This window comes from Rattus norvegicus, chromosome 1, assembly GCF_021556685.1.
Source record: "Rattus norvegicus strain SHRSP/BbbUtx chromosome 1, alternate assembly SHRSP_T2T, whole genome shotgun sequence".
In the NCBI taxonomy this organism is placed as follows: domain Eukaryota; kingdom Metazoa; phylum Chordata; class Mammalia; order Rodentia; family Muridae; genus Rattus; species Rattus norvegicus.
Window position 1 is genome coordinate 158,929,137 of NC_141534.1, and position 19,959 is coordinate 158,949,095.

The 19,959-nt window shown below is 40.6% G+C and overlaps 1 protein-coding gene and 1 pseudogene across 23 annotated transcripts in view; one reads left to right on the forward strand and one right to left on the reverse strand.

Annotated features, from left to right (window-relative positions):
* The window catches only part of Dlg2 (discs large MAGUK scaffold protein 2), a 2,073,609-nt gene that overhangs the window by 1,964,341 nt on the left and 89,309 nt on the right, over positions 1-19,959 (forward strand).
* LOC108349289 (60S ribosomal protein L7a pseudogene) lies at positions 4,470-5,302 on the reverse strand (annotated as a pseudogene).

Consider the following 19,959-nt stretch of genomic DNA (forward strand, 5'->3'; position numbering starts at 1 on the left):
TTGTTAGAATCTGGAATTCCCTATGATATAGGCCAATGGGCAAACCTGATACAGATTACCTTGGCTATGTATCTGAAGTAGAGAAATCTGCCTCTTGTGCACGGCACCATTCCTGGTCTGGTCTCCTGAACTATACCTTAAATTGTGAGACAGAAGAAAACACTGCCCCCTCTAGTTGCTCTTGTTATAGCATTTATCACATCTACAAGAAAAGAAAGCAAGATAAGTTTGCCTTCAATTCAAGGAAGCAGCCATCGCATTTTTCCACTATACACTAGCTTTAAATTCAAGCTCTTTTGTCCATTGTTTTATGTGTAAAGAAACTGAGTATCAGGATGGCTGAAGGAAGGACTGTGTGTGTGACTCAGCAGTAGAATCTGTGTACCACAAGCAAGAACCATATTCAATCTCCAGCACTACAAAACCAAAACAGAATGGTTGAAGAGCCATTTTTGGCCTGGGCCATAGAGTATGAAAATCAGGGATGGATCAAGATCCAGAACCAACTCCGCAAGTCACAGCTGAGGCTGCTGCTTCCTGCACTAGGCTACGCTTAGAAATGGGCTGTCCTGAAAGTCCCATCTAAATGTAGACCTTTAACAAGATGTGTGTGAGTGGAGGGGACAGCACAGAGAGACTGCAGGCAGGGTGGTCCCCTCTGGGACAGATCTATTCTGGATGACATGTTTAAACATTAAAGAGACAATTTCTGACTTTTCCTTTTGAATATTTAACATTCAAAGGATATTTCTTCTCTCACACCAAACACAGACTCAACAAATGGCTTTTGAACAGAATGGAATGTCATCCCTATTTAATTGCTATGCCTTTCCTAAAATGAAACTCTCAGTTGAAGGATCATGCAAATTAACTTCTGCACTATTTCCTGCTTCAAACTGCATTAGTGTGAAGAGAGCAAGAGCTTCCGAATCAGATCTCCCCATTTGGTACCCTCACTTCCCCCCACACTGGGGCTGCAACACACAGATGAGTCACTTTGCCTCTTTGAACCTTTACCTCTTCCTCTGATAAGCAGAAATAAAAAAGGACTCTTCTGCTGAATTGATTAAAAAACGTTAGCAGAACTGTCAGCATATGCGGGTTGTGATGCTATGTGCCTGTAATCCGAGCTTCCAGGAAGCTGGAGGCGCACATAGTTAAGACCTTGTCTCAAGAGCAGAAAAATACAGTGAGAGGATGGTATGGAATAATCTCTGACCGGAGTGTTTTCTCTACTGAGTTATTTCCATGTGCCTATACTGTATTAGGACAACCCTCAACACTGAGCATAGCTACAGGCTTCCTTAGTACTACTGACATAACCTTCCCCTTGAAGACATGTCATTCTTCTTAACTCTTAATATACCTTGTTTGAAAAACCTAAAAGAAGACAGGCTGTCATACAATAAAGCCCATAGCATACTTGCAAATCCAATAAATGCAAATAATTATTGAGTGATTATATTGCTCCTTGATGAGAATGACCCATGCAGGGGTGAGGTGTGAAGGCCACAAACCTACTTAGAATTCTCCTGGTGGCCAGGGGCATTACTCTTTCTTTGTGAGGGCAGCCACAATATCTTAGACCATTATCCCATCCACCAACATCAAGTACCACACTTCAGAGATAAGCAGTTCTTCTTATAGGTATGCAGATTTGAACTGAAAATATATTTTCTTACTATCTGATCCCTATTTGTTGGATCACAAAAGATGGTGTCTGATTTTCAAAACTTATGCCATCTTAGAACTGAGGCACAATTACCAGTTTGTCACACAAAGCTATAATTTAGATGCTAGGATAAAAGGTCTAAAGCTAGTTCCAAGTTTTAAAAACATCAAAAAGAAAAGCAGAACCAAATATGGGAGCTAAGCAAACAATACCCTTGGACCTGATTTGATCCATGGTTCACTGAGACGTCATGTGGTTTAGGTTTGGCTAGATTCGATTTGGTCGGGTTAGGTTGGGTTTTGTTCAGGATGATCTGGAACTTTCTGTACGGTACAGGGTAGGATCAGCCTCACACTCAACATCATCTTGCTTCTGCTTCACGATGATGGGATTAGAGGCATTCATCATCATCTCTTGTTTCTCTTAGATTTAATACTAGGACCAGTAAAGGAGGTTGATTCACAAAGAAAAATAGCTGTTGTGTTGATTCCTTTCATTCTGATTAGTGGCATCCTCCTGTGTACAATGAGGCCCATCTCAGGTTCAACTCTGTATTGGTTCAAAATACGTTTTTCGTTTCCATTTAAATTAGGGACAAGACCCACTGTGAATAAACATGAATGGTCCCTCTAAGATCATAACTTATTTCTTCCCACGTCAAAGCAAGTCAACATTGTATGATGAATGAACACCTTCATTTAAATTGACAGGAGCTCTGATGTATTTTCAGCTAAAATAATGTTTTTCCTTGGCATTCATTGGAGATGATTTCTTCACCAAAGGAAAACACCTTGCTTTACACAGGGCTTTGATTGGCAGAGTGAGTTTATTCCATCCCTCTAACCCAAGTCTTTCTGACTGGTGAAGGACTCTACTCTTAAAGACCGTAGTTCTCAGCTGGACTGTCACAGGACACTGGACATGACCATTTGCTTACAGATAATTTAAGAAATGCTCAGCACATATGCATACTAGGAGGAGTATACAACTCATTGAGCAAGGGTTCAAGATTAGCGCTGGGTGTCAGACTCGCAAACTGACCCAGGAACAACTTAAAGGCTTGGCATTCTCCTAACTCAACTTCATATGGGGAAAGGGAGTTTTAAGTATAAACAGGTTTGTTCGTATGTTAGGAAACTTACCTCAAAGCTTCCAAACTCTACCTATTCACCATTTTTCACAGGGCAAAGGTTGCCTACTGCTCACTTTGTGTGGGTGGGAAAGAGTAATCACAGAATCAAATAGGCAGAAGAGAGAAAGGGGCAAAAGAGCAAGAAAAGAAAGAGGAAGAAGAAAGGGTCTTTGATTGCATTGGCCTGGGTTAGATGCTTGTAAGAACCGTACAATTCCAGGAGGAGTCTTAATGTGGACAGTTAGAGATGGGACTGGGTAGTAATGCCGAGCAGGCAAATATGTCTCCCAATGTGGTACCACTAATAAAGTGAGGACTGTTTGTTTGTTTGTTTGTTTGTGACAGCCTTTTTATTTTCTTGCTTTCCAACATGGCTTTCTAGAAAAGGACAGAAATGATGGTGTGTCTGTCTTCATAACAGGACAGTTGAACTATGCCTTCTGTTTATTTAGGCAAGATCCAGACCTGTTTGTTAGCCTTTGGGTCTAGTAATACTCCATACATCTTTGCTTAATTAATTATTGATCTGGACTTATCCTTCTGCCTGAAGCAAGCTGTTTTCTTGTTAGCTGTGGCATTTGTTGCTTGTTTTAAAGATCACAAATTATATTTATATAGTCACTTCCTTTCCTTTTACATTTTAACCATGGCCATATGTGTTAATAAGGCAGGAAACAAAGTAAGGGGGAAATGAAAAGATACCAGTTCTACTGACACTGCACAATGATGTTGCAAATAGTTCTTTTAGTAACAACTCATCAAAGAAGATTGATTGGTCTAGGGAGATGGCTTGGTGGGTAAGGTTGCTTGCTCTGAAGTCTGAGTCTTAGTTTGACTATCCCCAATGCCACAACACACACACACACACACACACACACACACACACACACAAGCTGGGCGTGGCTACATATACCTGTAATTCCAACCTTGTGGTGGTAGAGACCACAGATCCCTAGAGCCTTTTGGCCAGCCAAACTGGCTGAAACTGTAAACATCGAGTTTAGCGAGATACCCTGTCTCTGACAATTGTCAAAACTTGACAGGGGAAGGAAAGATGACTGCTTTCCTGCACTTACTTCTATGTGGGCATATAAGCACACATCCACATACTCAGGCACATGCAGCATGAGGATACTCACGCACATTAGTACACACATAAACACACAAACACCTACACAAACATACACACACACACACACACACACACACACACAAATAAAATCAATAAATGCACTGGGGAAATGACTTTTAAGTAAGACTCTTGAGCAAGCATCAAAACCTGTGTTCAGATACTCAAAGCCTATGTAAGAAGTCAGCTATAGATTGTGCCTGCTGGCCGGTCAATTTAGCCACGCAGTAAACTCCTGCTTTAGTAGGAGACCTGGTCAAGGGAACAAGATAGTGATAGAAAAAGACACCTCATACGAGGGCAAAGACAGATGAACATACATGTATATGCCCCCCACACATACAAGATCGAAAATGCGACAGGGCAACTGAAACTTGCATAAATGGTACTCTTCAAACCACTAACAAATCCTAAGAAAATTCTTATTCAGCATCATTTGCATATTTATTGTCTTTAAAAATCATTTTGCTGTTACTTATCAAATGACTTTTTTAACTTTGTAATTATATTTATGTACAGAAAACTTAAGTGTACATTTAACCCAGTTTAGTGGTGAGTTCTTTAGCCTTTGCCTTTTCCAGCTTGGCAATGCGAGCCACAGATTTAGGACTCAAGATATTGCCTCCCCAGTGGCGGTGGATCTCGTCATATCTGTCATTATAATTGGTCCTAATAGCTTCCACCAGCTTAGCCAGAGCACCCTTGTCTTCCGAGTTAACCTGTGTGAAGGCAACAGTGGTGCACGTCTTCCTATGGACCAGGTGCCCCACCCTGGCCTTTCCCTTGATGATGCAGTAGGGCACCCCCATCTTTCGACAAAGGGCAGGCAGGAAAACCACCAGCTCAATGGGGTCTACATCATGGGCAATCACCACCAGCTGAGCCTTCTTGTTCTCCACCAAGGTGGTGACTGTATTGACCCCTGCTTGGCAGACTCAGAGGACAGGCAGTCTCTCAGTTGGGACGTCCCCTTTGCCAGCAGCTTTCTTCTCAGCACAGGCCAGCAGCCTTTGCTTCTTCTCCTGCTTTGTCTCTGGCCTGTACTTGTGGGCAAGCTTAAGCAGCTGAGTCGCTGTCTGCCTGTTCAGAGCCTGGGTGAACTGGTTGATGGCAGGAGGTACTTTGAGCCACTTATAGAGGATGGCTCTTTGCCGCTGCAGCCTGATGTAGCGAGGCCATTTGACAAAGCATGTGAGATCTCTTTTGGGCTAGATGTCCTGTCCAATGCCAAAGTTCTTAGGCCTTTTCTCAAACAAAGGATTGACCACCTTTTTGGCCTCCTGTTTCTTGACCACGGCAGGGACCAGAGCCACCTTCTTCCCCTTGGCCTTCTTTCCTTTGGGCATCTTGCTCGGTTGGAGGAGAGAGCTCAAATGACTTTTTAAAATCTTTATCTATGCTTATTCAGATGCGTGCCCCATGTAACATCTGAGAAAAACATCCTGCACATGATTGGCATTACAGCCTTCCTGGTTTTAATGACAATCTGGATACAGTCATGAGGCTGTGACATACTCCTACTGTCATCCACTATGTCGGTTTCCAGAAACAAAGTTGCCATGAGGGCATACTTAAAGCGTGGATCATGTCAGGAGGCTCCTTCATAAAAATCCAACAGTGCAGCTGCAAACGAGAAAGTAGAGCAGAAATCCAGCTGTGCCTGCTTCTGCAGTCCTTTCCAGGCTTGGAATTAATGTGTAGAAGAAGAAAAATCTGTAATCTTCAAGATACTGACTACTGTCCTATCCCCAGTCTAGACTGCTGTCTTCCATTAAGACTTCTGTTTACCCAGCACATTGCTTCAGTTCACTCTCATAAAAAACTTCTGGTTCTTGAAGCTTTGTGAAAGGCAACAATGGAAGCTGCTCGCCTATCGTGTCAGATGTGTTACGGGTGAAGTAGGAGATGTCAGGAGACACACCAACTAGAGAACAATCTGATCTGGAAGGTTGTAGAGAGGAAAGCAGAGATTTGGGCTCCAGACAGGCCTTGGCCAGTTCTCAGCTCTATTGCCAAATGCATGTGTGGTCAGAGAATTTTCTTTGCATGACATGACACCCGGTTTCATAACTTTCTCTGTGAACTTTGATTTACTTTGTGATAGTTTTTCATGCATGTGTATTCATTGTACAAACCAGTAGGTTCCATGCCATTCCAGGCACATATATCATCACTCTGAGCACACTCACGAGCCTATTACCTCGTATAAGTTTTATCGACAAACTTTTTCCTTGCACTTGGGTGACCCTATTCTGGAGGTAGCTAGTCACTCTCCAGATGCAGTCAGGTTACTGAGTCGTAGTTATAAGGTTTTTTTTTCATCCATAATTTTGGGGTTTTACATATTGAAAAATTTAGAACTGTTACATCCCCTTGTTGAAATTTCATTTTTACTATTATCACATGATCTTCTTTGAAGTGGGCAATAGTCTGTGCTCTAAAATATGCTTCTTTCCCTCCATGTTATCAAACATAGCCATTGCAGTTTCCTTTTGACTACTGGTAACATGGTGTATCTTTCTGCATCCTTTTCATGTTTACTCAGTTGCATCAATGTTTAATGCATATTTCTCATACTTTCATACAATTTGATCTTCATCATCCACTCTGAAAGCTCTGCCTTGTAATTAATGTCATTATATTAAATATGACAGGGCAGTTATGTTTAAGTTGAAATATCTTGCTATTGTTTTTGTCCCTCTTTGTGACTGGGGTCACTTCTTGGATAATTGTTGTGACTGCAGCTCTCCTCCTTTGTTAACTTACTCCCTGCAATTGTGTTCATTGTTGCCATCGTAGTAGTCGCTACTCAGTTACACTGGAGCTAGTGTACATGCTTAACATATCCAGTCTAGCATAACCAAGTACTATGATGTCGTGTGTAGAGTTAGAGCCTTGCAAAGTAGTTCCTGTCCTTCCAGCTTGAGTAATGTCATCCCCCATTGCTATGTGTGTATACAGGCATTTACATTTATGTACAGAGATATATTCTTGTAATTTGTGGTATTGAGACTTTTAAATCTAAAACTTCATGTTTTCAATAAAACTTGGAAAATTATTAGCAATTGCTTCAAATACTTTTTCCACCTTCTCTCTGACCTCCTCTTTTATTATTTGATTATATATATATGTATATATATAATTTTCAGCTATCTAAAATGTCTTACAGACCACTGGTATTTCTGTCATTTCCCCCTTTATTTGTGGTGGCATGTATTTTAGATTTATTTCAAGTATAGGAGATTGTTAAACCACTTGGTAGCCATCTTAATATTGCCATGGCTATATTTTACAAACGATCGTTTTACAAGTGATTTTCACTATTCTTTTGCATATTTCTCTGTGTTCACTAAAATGTTCTCTGAAATATCCAATTCACCATTAATTCCACATATCTTTATAGCTGGTATAGTTTTTGTCATTAAAAGTTCAATTAGTTTCTTTTTAAATTAATTTTATGTTATTTTTAACATATTAACCATCTAAAAATCATTTGCAGAAGTGTCTTAATCCTCTTTTCTGATAATTTTCACACTCATGCCTTTTTCAGATTAGTTTTTGATTGGCTAACTTTTTCTCCTTCTTATTGGTTCTGGTTTTATACTTCTGAGCATGCCTGGTAATCTCTGATTTAATGCCAGTCACTGTGAATTTGGGAATTTTTTTTTTGGATGAGGGGCAATAGATACTCTATGTTCACATACATATTGAACTGTATTCTAGACATTTGGAAAATGTCTGATCTTTTCAAGTCTTACTTTTAAGAGGTTTTTTTTTTAATTGTTGTTGTTTGTTTTTTGGACCAGAGCAGCATTTAGTCTGTGGGTAATTATGTTTCACTGCTGAGGCAAGAGCTTTGTGACTGTGCTATTTGGTGCCTATAAAGTGTGAGGAGGTTGTTGTTGTTGATGATGATGTCATTGTCGCTGCTGCTGTTGTACAGCTACTGAGAACTAGCGTTGCTTCTAACTGTGGCAATGCCACTCCTTTAAACTGGTTCTTTTCATTGTCTTCTGGTAGTTCTCAGACACACACAAACACACACCCCTCAATTAGTACTCTGCTGAATATTGAAGAGTAATAATTCCAGAAATTTCTTTCTATGCATCTCTCTTCTCTCTGGTATTTTATCGTGCAAATGCACAGCATCTGGAGATAAATTATTCCACTACTTGAGCCTATGGGAAACATTTCTCATTCAAACCACAACAAGCTGTGTCTATGAAAGACTTCTGTATGAGCTTCACTTGCTTCAAGTACTTTCCCTATTACTCTGTCCTTAATTTCCTAACTGCCTACAAAACCATGTGGTGATGGGTGGGCTTGCCTAGATGAGTTGTAAAGTCTGAAGTTTGAAATTGAGACATCTAGCAAGTTTGTTATATACATCAGCTTTAGTGTGTGTGTGTGTGTGTGTGTGTGTGTGTTTGTGTGTGTACGTACATGCGTGTGCATCCACGTGTGTGTATAAATACACAATGACCTCATGAATATGTTTTAGTATTATTTTAAATGTAGAAAACTTGAGACTCACAGGTTCACAAACCAAATAAAGAATAAAGATACAATTCAGTCCAAATCTAACTATATTAGAGCTTATACTATTTCCACTTTGCTCTGTGCTTCTAAATGCTGTATCTAGTTAACTATGATTCTCCAGGACCACCCTATTTAATTATCTTATATCGAGGAGCAAGCCTCCATCCATTGTCCACTCAAATGCACCTAATGTGCATCATGACAGGGTACTATCTTCCTAGTACAAATAAAGGGTTCCTGTTCTTTAACAAAAGATGAGGTTGGAATTAATAATAAAATTTCTATTCACTGAAAATTACCTACTATTCTCAATAAAATGTTATCTTCGGCATGTCACATTTATTAGATTTTTTTTCCTTGGTATTCAGAAGCTGATATTTTCAAGGAATAGAGACTTTAATTATGTGTGTGTATCTGAGGGGTTTGAGAAAGTGTATGTTCTATAAAAGAGGAAGGAAGGTTTGCCATTCACTAGGCTAGTTTCAGTATCAAATACACTTTGATATGAGAATGAAAGGACTTCTGTACTGTCTCTGAGTCATATTCATACCAGCTAAATTATTAGACCTCTTAGAGGTTGATGAGCTCAGTGTAAGGGATATTGTAGCCACATCTCTTGCTTAGCTGATGACACAGATGCCTAAGACCTGAATCTAAAATTGATTTAAATCCTTTTTAATTGAGTTTTTAAAAATACCTATTATAAGACATAGTCATTACTTTGGAATTGCCTTTTGCAATCACTGCTATAAGAAAAACAACAATTACTTATAATTATAAATTGATTCTAATATTGTACCTTTTTCCCTTAAAAGCAGAGGTGAAAATGACTTATTGATTAGAATAAACTAGCACATTACTCAATTGAAAAATAGGAGTAAAGGAGCATTCAAATCCTAGGCATCTGTTTAAGAAATAGATGACCCACAAAACCTTTAATCAGACAGAGAGTTTTGAAGAACTGGCAAACCTTTGTGATGCCATGGAATTCCATGGAGAGAGTGGGAATCTTTTGATATTGAAAGCATCAATTATTAGTCCTTGGTGTTATGTAAGTATTTGGATAGTTAACATGCAGGAGGCAAGTGAGTTTACAGTCTGTATCTAAAATTAAGGCATTGGTTCAGAGTAAGAAAGAATGTTCTAGAACAACAGTTCTCAACCTGTTGGTCATGACCCATTTTGGGGTCAACCTTAGCATATCCAGTATATCAGATATTTATTTTACAATTGATAATAGTAGCAAAACTACAGTTATGAAGTAGCAACAAAATAATTCTATGTTTTTGGGGGGGGTCACCAGAACATGAGAAACTATATCAAAGGGTCACAGCATTAAGAAGGTTGAAAGCCACTGGCATAGAGAAAAGATTTGGGCAATTGCAAGTAGAGGAGATGGATTTCTGCTTTTAGAATTCTAATGCTCTTAAATATTATTGTTGGGCTCCTTACATGTTAATTTGATTTAAAAATATTTACTGGCAAAATTATTTGATTTAAACAAGATAATCTGATAAATAACATGAGGGTGGTGTGAATGGACAACACATAACTATGTAAGGACATGTCACTTGACCTAAGCAAAGGTTCTCCGTCATTCCTGATTGTTACTTGCCTCTAGAAGCTTCTAAGAAGAAAATGGGTAAGAAAATTGATTTAAACTCTTTTTTTTTTTTTTTGTGAAAGCATCTTTTTAGGAGAATTCTCAAAATACAAAAGGGCCTTGATGGCAGTGTCAGGGATGAGACCCTTTCACAACGAGGAGCACATTTGCAGTTCACGTGGCCTTAGCGTTATTTTGTTCAATCTATCGTATGTGTTTCAATGAAATGTGAATTTTTATCCCTGTCACGTGGGTTCATAAACTTCAGATCTCAGATTTGCTTCTCATATTTCCCAGTAGACCTTTGAAAATTGATGTGTGTTTTATAGGGGCTGCAGATGAAAATGCTAGGCACTGGTATCCAGGTCCACATTCGTAACAATTACGGGTGATTGCAAAGGTAGGAACAAGTAAGGATTAAGCAGCTACCATGTCCAAAGTGCCCTAACCAAAAGCTGTGACCTTAACTAGTTCAGGTCTCTCAAGGGAAAGTGGGGGTGAGGTGGGGATATTTGAAAGACTGTTCCTAGGGAGTTAGCCTGTTTAAACTGGTGTCCCTGCTCCCTTGAAGCATTAAGTTTTCACTCAATTTGTCTGACTCCCTTCGCAGCATTCCAAGGTACCAGAGATCCTTTTAACCCAGCATTTGGTTAAGCCAACCCCCACTGTGGACAGTGCTTCCTCTTGGCTTGTGTGACACACCTACTATCCTCACCCTCTTCCCACTCCAGTCCCCTCTGTCCCTGCTGACTGAAAAAGAAGAGAAAATTCTGGAGTTTCACCCCCTCTGTTCTCTTTGTTGGCTTCATATGCTGAGAAATTATTACATAAGAGCCACAGATTGACATCTCAGATGTGGCCATCAGCTAAAGCCTCAGGTTACATGACCAGGATAGAGGAAATCACTTCACCATTCTAAGCCTTAGTTTCCTAAAAGAACAGAAATGATATGGGCTGGTGGACCTGACACAGCATGAACCCCGTGAGGTGGTCATTATTGTTTAGATGATTACTCTGATTCCCAGCCCACCTCTGTGGGCTCGTCTTCTTGCCATATTCCACCTGTCCTGAAGTTTCTGAACTAAAGGTGTCAGAAAGACATTGCATTATGATTGACAGTGGCCTTCAAGCACAGCCTTAAGGGAGATAACTTGTTGCATTTTTTTTCTTTTTAACAAATCAAATTTAGGGCAAGATAGCAACACCAAAAAAGAGCAGAAATCTTTCAATAACAACTTGTTATTAAAACCTAAGGAGAAGGTGGTGGTTGTTTTTAAGAGCAAATTTGTAAATGACTTGTGGAGAGCACAATTATTCAAAGGCAGAAAGCCCTGCATTTCGTATCCCTGAAGGAGTCGGTGATCAGACTCGAAATGGGGATGCTATCAAAACCATTATTTCTCTGTGATCATGGCAAGTAATTCCACTGTAGTTTAATTTCCTCTTTAATAATGAGACTTTTGTTTAAGCCCTTAAATCCTCTGATAAAGTGTAGTCTCCCGCTTTATGTTTACTGTACTTTGGGCAATTTCTTCAGATCTTATCCTATTCCTAAAGTGGGTATGTTAAGTTATGTAAGAAAAGGCTAAAGTAGCAGTGACTTAAACATGAAGTTTCTTTCTCTTGTCATACGTTGTGGCGAGCTGCTCATAGCTAGTGGGCCAGTGCAACAGATCCATCAGGAAGCTCTAGACCTCCCTAAGCGCATTGATCTGCCTTTCCTAGGGCAGGTTCTGTTATCCTCTGCATCGAACAACAATGCTGGAGTGTCAGTCATCCGGGTTTCACTAAGAGTCAAGACGCTGGTGGTAGAATGGGGCCTCTTCCCTTTACCATTTACCACAACCAGTTGCATTTTAGGTGTCAAAGTACAGTCCTCAGAATATACCTTGATTTTTAAAAATAGAGAAGGGAAATCTATAAAAGACACATGGGATGGTAACCATAGCAATGCTAAACCCTTGAGGTTCCTTTAAAATAGAACGATAGAAGGCAAATCATGGCTTCACCACTGGACTAATAATGTAAGTCTGTCTCTAGGCCCAACATGCTGTTTAGACAGATTTTAATTTCTAGCCACCTCTTTGAGTTCTCTAGTAACGCCAAATCAGAGGGTGTTTAACAAACCCCATATGTAAAGAAATATCAATTCTGCCCTGACACACACAGGAGCAGTGAAGTTGGGCAAGTAATGCCCGTTTAGTGTACAATGTTTTTGGCTGCTGCATATGCTGACTTCCGTCGGCTTTGACAGCCACACTCATCCTGCCTAAATCCACCAAGCCCTAGAGGTCACAGACAATGCATCAATCCCTAATCCCACAGCATTCTCTTACAGCTAAGTACCTTTGCCTTCTATGTGCCTGGCCTCTGCTGCTCTTAGTTTACTTAATTTCTCTAACCAAGTTGGATGCATTCCTCAAGACTTTCCCCGAAGGCCACCTCTCTGCCCCTTCACAGTTGGAGTTAGTGTTCCTCTGCCACTTGATTTCCCCAGCCTGTGGCTCATCCCAGCCTTATGCACACTTCCCAGTGTGTCCTTGTCCTGTGCTTTGTATGGTATCCTCCACACTAGACTAACCTGTACTAATGGCCACAGCCGTCCAGGTTGTATCACTCCCATCAGCACTGGTCTTTTGCACTTAGAAGGTGGTTAATTTGTGTATGCTGAACGATGGGATATTGATTTGAAAATAGAAGTCTTAGGATTAATCAACCACTGCATAAGGCTAAGGATGTGATGGTTCTCTTCTGGAGAAAAGACACTTCTCAGAGGCGGAGTTACATTGAGAAAGGCACAAGAGAAAAGCAGAGCAGGATTCGGGTTCAGTTCTGCAACTTACCTAGTATGTGCCTATGCTCAAATGTCATAATGTGGCTATCTTTTCCTATTTTGTAAAGTGAAGAAAATAATACCAAATCCACAGTGCTTTTACTATTCAGTGCTGACCTCTGTGAAATGCCTATTCTAGTGGTAACCAACACTACGTTTCAGACTGCGTTCCTTCCTCAGTTGCTCTACTTCCTGATCCCATATTAACAGTGAATACACCGGGACACAGCTACCCGAAAAAGGAAAAAAAAGCCTTAACGTATTTTCACTTATAAAAAATATTAAAAGGAAGAAAAACATGATTGAAACCATTTAAACCCACCAGACTTATTAAATGTATCAAGTATTGAAAGATAGACTCAAAGATGCATGTAATCGCTCCCGGTGGGAGATTTTGTTCAAGCAAAAGACCACAGTGAGACATGATTTAGAGTGGTCATAACGTGTATCTCTGTGGATTATTAAGTAAATTACTTCTCAGATACATATTTGTCTGGCGATCTTGTAGATATCCTTACCCACTCAGAGTTGGTTACTCCATCTTCTCTAACTGATTAAATGAAATTGAAAAGGGCCCCTTGTGAATATCCCTGCTTGCTGGAATTGATCTCAGCCTGTAGGCAAGAACTCCTCCTTGCTGAACTGGCCGTCTTGATTAACTTAACAACAGGGCTTTTCCCTTCAGATGTTCACAAGTCTGCAAAAGAAAATTCTCCCTGCCCTCAAATTACCAGTCAGTAAGTGCATGTTTAAAAATTTTACTTATTTATTTTTCAGACAGATTCTCAGTGTGTAGCCTTGGCTGACCTGGAACTCATTTATGGACACCAGGCTAGAAGTTGAGATCCAATTGCTTCTGCCTCCCAAATGCTGCTATTAAAGACATGTACCACCGTACCCAGCCCTATAAATGGCCGTTCTTCAAAATGCAGCTTCCTTTTTGGAAAATTTAGTGAAAATCTGGACTTTACCGTACCTATTAATTCTATAGCTTATTATTGTATATGTAAAACTCAATGGCTAGACACCTGCATTTCTCCATGTTTTTAATCTTTGCTTCAAGACAGGAAGCATGTGGCTACGTGGATCTGAGAATGCAGACTGGAGACACTGAATATTTCTTTGCAACATTTACAAAATAACCTTTGAACAAAATTAAAAGTAACTTGGAATGTCTAAGGACAAGCCTTAGTTTTCTCTACAGATCCTAAAAGCTTCTACCGTGCTATCTATCAAACGCTAAATATACTTGATCTGCTTGCAGTAGTATCTCACCAACTAGCTTTATAAAGTGAGTGGAAGTGCACTGCTACCTTCTGCCTTTAACTTCAGCACATTATGTAAGATAAGGCCACAGTCCTTACTAACTTCTGGGGCCCGGGTCAGAATACAAAGTACATGGAGAATGTGTAATGGACAGAGGCCAGCTCCGTGGCTGTTTGCAGACAGTTGTTCTGATCACTGTGTGATAGCAGACTGCAAAGCAGAGAATAGAAATCCTGGCTTCACTTTGGGAACTGATGATTACAGTTGTGAACCTTTCTAGTCCTAAGGCCCCCAGCCAGGGGTCAGTCTGGCAGTCTGAATGCTTCTCACCTCTGCCTATTCATCTAGACATCTCTAGCACTACTCCAGCTTGTGTGCCACTGGATGTAGACTTTGCTAGGAACAGTTAGCAGAGTCCAGTTCCTCTTATGTTTTCCTGTCCAATTTTCTCACTTCTGTCCGAGCTGATGGCCCAACTTCCTGGTAGCTTTCCACTTGAGACTTAATCACTCTGAGTCGTGACTAACATGGGAAAACTCTAAGTAGAGCTCTCTCATTCATTCACCTCTTCGGTAGAACCAATCATCTGTCAAGTTTCTGTCAGTCCTTGTACATGCACACCAGATGATGTGCTGTGGCTTCCTCCCCAAACCTATCTCTTAGTCCCTAAGAATGTGACAGATTTCTAATAAGACGTCTCTTCTTCCAAGAAACTACCTCTTTTCCTCAGCACAATCGCCTCTCAACAGAAAGGACCCTTCTCAGAGCACACACACACTTCCTGAATTGATCTCTGTTGAGTGGCTGTGCACTCTCCCACTGAGAGGACCACACGCTTCCGTCCTTCGGATTCCTGTACCTCGAACTCGACACACCCAGCATTTCTCCAGCGGCCTCATGAAGCCCTTGTCGAATTCTTCAAAAACCATTTCAAGTAGACTTTCTCTTGGGTTTTTATTTTAAAAACCAATAGACATCTTTGGGATTCCAAATGGGCTTGGAGATGGGATGGCATCAATAAAAGAAAGGTTCATCACTTCAAGTATCTGGAAGCGGAGTCTCTGGCATGAAAGTTTTTAGCTTTGATTTAATACCAGCCAGAATTAATTGTAGGGGGCCTTACGGTTTCTGAGCACTAGAAGTGAAAACAGGCCAGAAGTTATCTTTCCCTCTGTTCAGTCAGCATTTCAGATGTTGTTTCTAGAAATGTTTTTTTGAAGAAAAGGCAGTGGTTTATTCTGGCACTAAAACTTTGAGACTTGCACATAAATTATGTAGAGAGTGCCAAAGCAAGTATCTGAACCTCCACTAGTCCTGGCCATGTGAACTTGAGTCACACCAACCCACATTGCCTCACCTAGAGTGGAGTTCATTTCTCTCTGGCACACACACACACACACACACACACACACACACACACACACACACACACATATTCATACAATCTTTATCCATTTGTTTTTTATGAAGCATCATACTGATAATTATTTTTCTGCAACTGCCAACCCCGTAAAATTCATAATGGCATTGGTTTTTGTGGTTTTTTATTCACCTCCATATTGCCCCCCAACACCTGGCATTATACTCGACACTTCGTGGGTGTTAGCTGGATAACTTTGAAAGCATGATCATGTGGCTTCCAGCATCTAAAAATTACATTAGCTGCCTTCACAGCCACAACACTGGGTGGTCTGATTCCTTTCTCCCATGGAAAGAAAACATCATCCTTTGTTCTGCCCTGAGTTCCCCTGGCTTTTACTGCTACTAGAATCATGAGCCCCAGATCTGGCATTTCATAGGAACCAGAGAGCTGTTACATGAATCAATATTTAAACAATAAAAACTAGGAATGAATCATTGTTCTGTTCTCCAACAGCTGAGTTTTAGCACAGTTGCCTGGACCTGTCCATACTATTCTTGCAGCTGTACCATGTGTCTGTACACCAAGTTCCTGGTGTGAATACTACCCGAGTTCCTCAGCACCAGCATTGTCTAGTATAAAGAATTAACTTGTAATTGAGAGAACAGGAAACAGAATTTTAAAGGCCTTTGCCACAGCTCCAGAGCAGGTGAGCAGCAGAACTGGGAAGAACTTCCAGTCTCTACTGCCATTTTCCATTACTCTGTTCCAGAATGCATAGTGGTCAATGTATTACTAAAAGAATGGGTGGATGACTGACTCTGGGGACATGATTTCACCCTATCAGTACTAAAGTTAAAATAGTCTGCTACTGGGAACATACTAATGATGTTTACATAAATTATAAATGTATAGACACTAATTTTCTGAATTTTATTAGTCTTTGTTTCTCTTTAAATTTCTGAGTTATTTGGAAAGCTGGAGACATTTCCTATAAAAATTGCATCCAGTTGACTAGAGTAGATACATAAAGCTCTTACTGAGCAAAACTCAGACCACCTGTTTGGGCCTCTCAACTCTTCAGCACTTTTGAAGTCACTGGGAAAAGAGTCTAGAGTCTAGCGGCTTCCAAAAATTAAGTATAAGAAATATAAGTACATGAAGAAGATATAATGAAGTGACTAAGTGATAAGCCACCTTATCTTATAAGCACAAGAGCAGCATGCATGCGTGTGTGTGTGTGTGTGTGTGTGTGTGTGTGTGTGTGTGTGTGTGCGCACAAGCACGCATTAAGCATTATAACCTAAGAGAGGATCTCTCCCATGATCACTGAATGGAGGTTGTCCCCGATAGTTGTATTCATCTTATGTGTTACCAAAAACAGCAAAATTCTCTCAGTTAAATCATAAGATGATATTGATGGTTAAACGACCTCACTTCAGGTGTTAAAGCAAACAAGAGTAGGAAAATGAATGTAAAAATACTGGCATCTTTTACTCCCACTTAAAGAGAAGGGACCCACAGGAGACCCAAGGAAATGAAGTAATTTTCCCAAGGTCATACTGGTTGGGCTCTGACTTAAATTAAATTCACCCCTTCCTTTTGCGGAAGACTACAGGATGAGTGGAACTGCTCCTCAAACCCCTAAGAGAAGATTCTAAAAGGAAAAAACATCGGCAGGCAGGGGAACTGAAGTGGAGGCCAGAACAGCAATAGTAAATTAACGTGCAGAATGGCACTTTCACCAAGAGTGGGGAAGAAACTGTGTTTCCTGGACAGCCAGATGCAGGAAGGTTTCTACAGAAAGTTATGAGTGTCTGAATTGACTGAAAATTGCTGAATGATTTAAACACACATATAATAGATAGATGTATATATAAACCCTATTTATAAAGCATCAGTGCTTCTACTTCTTCACAATGTTAAAAAATATTGACTAATAGAATAAAAGAAGTCTACAATAGCTGTTCAAGTTGTGGCAAGGTATCTGAGTAAACGAAAGGGGGTGTTTGATGGCCAAGCCCATATGAGTGGGGAAGACTGCAAGTGTCCAAGAGAAAAGGGCCAAGTCCTCAGGAATGTAAGGTCACTCTCACTGCAGACTCTCCCCATGGAGTTCCATGCCTGAGCCTGACCACCTTGTAGAGTAGGGCTAGAAGACCTGCGATCACTTTTCTGCCGAGAAAGGATAGCGGTCCCTTCCCTCAAAGGTTCTTAGTGAGCATCCAAGAGGAGTTCCTGCTTTTCACTTATGCTCTTCTGACATAGTCTGCTGGGTTCAGTTGGAACTGTATCCAGGTCCTGACTGCTCTGCTTCATCAGGGCACTGTCTCCTCAGATGCCCACATGACCCATTCCTGTGCCTCTTTCAAGCCTTGACTTTGACATCAAGGAAGTCACAGCTTGACCTTAATCTAAAATGGAAGTGTCACTGCCACCATGCCGTCACCCCCCATAGTGCTGACCCAAGCTTCCTGTTCTATCTTCATCCTTTTCACAGCAATTACAAACTTATAATTTTCTCACCTTTTGCCTACTTTTGTGGTGTGTGTGTGTGTGTGTGTGTGTGTGGTGTGTGTGTGTGTGTGTGTGTGTGTGTGTGTACTGTTTTGCCTATCTCCTCTCATTAAAATGTAAATTCTGTTAGGCCACGATTTTTAATGGTTTTCTTTCCTTATGTATCTCAGGCACCCAGACCGTCATTGTTTCATAAGTGCCCAACATTTGCTGAATGACCAAGTAGCCAAATGAATGCACCTCATTACCTACCCTCTCTGCCTTACATAAGTTTCCAAGGGCTGGAATCAAGCTGATTCTTCATTTCTGAATTCTCAGAAAAGGCAGCCATGCCTGAGGTACTTGGGAGATAAATCCCAAATAATGTTACACTTAATATTCAACTTCATCTTGTTTTCATACATGGAACCTTGCTTATGTTCTGAACTCAGGGTGCTCGCCTGGGTGAGGATGGGAGCAGTGTGTCCTCTCGGTCTGCCCTGTTCATAGGTGACAAAGGAAGCCTGAAAATCACATGGGAGGTGTGAGGGGAAAGGTTGCCTAACTCGAGGGTTTCTTCTGTCAAAATGAAGCCTGTGTCTCCCATCTGGTTTTCTGGAGGGGAAAAAAAATGACAAACAGAATAACAAGCCCAATACCAGGAAACGTTGAAAGGTTGGCCAGCAACCTAACACTGTGAAGTATGAACATTCTGTTACTTATTCCAAAATCCACTACAATTTGGAACTAAGGATTCAGAACATTCATATCAAATGTTCTTGGATTCTTTCTTCCATATTTCATGAATTCTTGGGGAAAATGAACTTTATACACCACATCATCTTACTAGTCAGTAAACAGTCATCAATAACATAATCAAATGCCTTGTTGATGCTCCAGTTAGCAAGTAATAGTCTAAATCGATTATTAAATATTGAGCACAGACTCACAACTGGAAGCTTTCACGTCATTTTATAGGGCCCTTTGAGCATAGGTGTTTGTCCTTTGCTGTGTATTTCCATAAGCTTGAGTATATAAGGTTCAGTGATTTGCTTAACATTACACTACTGCTTAAAATAAGAAAGGTAATATTTGAATTCAAGGCTCTGATGTCTCTGTTTCCTTATAAATTGCCCAGATATTGACTTAAATGCTTAAATGTTAATTGCTCAGTCAGTTCTGGTGATGCATGTTACAGAAATACTTCTTCTATTTCTCCATTCCAAACTTTTAAATTGGTGAGAGTGGTACTCTGACAGGGAATGTGAAAACTTGGCCTCCCTTTTTAGCACAGGCCAGAAAGAAAGGGCTACATCTGGGGCTATGTCAGCCCCTTGAAGTCTCTCCATGAGTGAAAGAACCTCGGTCTAATACATGAGACCAGAATATAAGAACACTTCACACTATCCACGTTCCCCTTCCCCACACTTTAGTTTATGAAGCTCCAGCTGATGGTATTTGAGAGTTAAACAATAGAGATTTTAGGATGACTGTGCTCTATAGCCGCTCCCAACCCTGAAAACTGAAATACCATCCACCGTGGTCCAATGAACTCTACCCTTGGGTAGGTTCAAGTCTGTTTATACCTCCCTGTGATGGAGTTGGGAGACTTGTCATTCAGGCCTGTAGTGAAAATTAATCTGACAGGTTCCAGGACACCTTGAGAGAGAAGGCAGGCGGGAGAGGGCCCAATTCCTGAAGATGTTGATAATAAGGTGTCTGAAATGATCAACGAGCAGGACCCCATGCATGAGAAATATGTTCACTCTGTATCCCTGAGGAAATCAGTAGCACTGGAGACCCTAAGAGGGGAGAGAAAAATAGATGGTTGTCACTCCTGAAAACAATGATGGTGTCTAAATTATAATCAAAATGTGACAACTACAGGGAGGCTTAGCCTGTAAGGACTTCAGGGCCCAATTAGTTCTA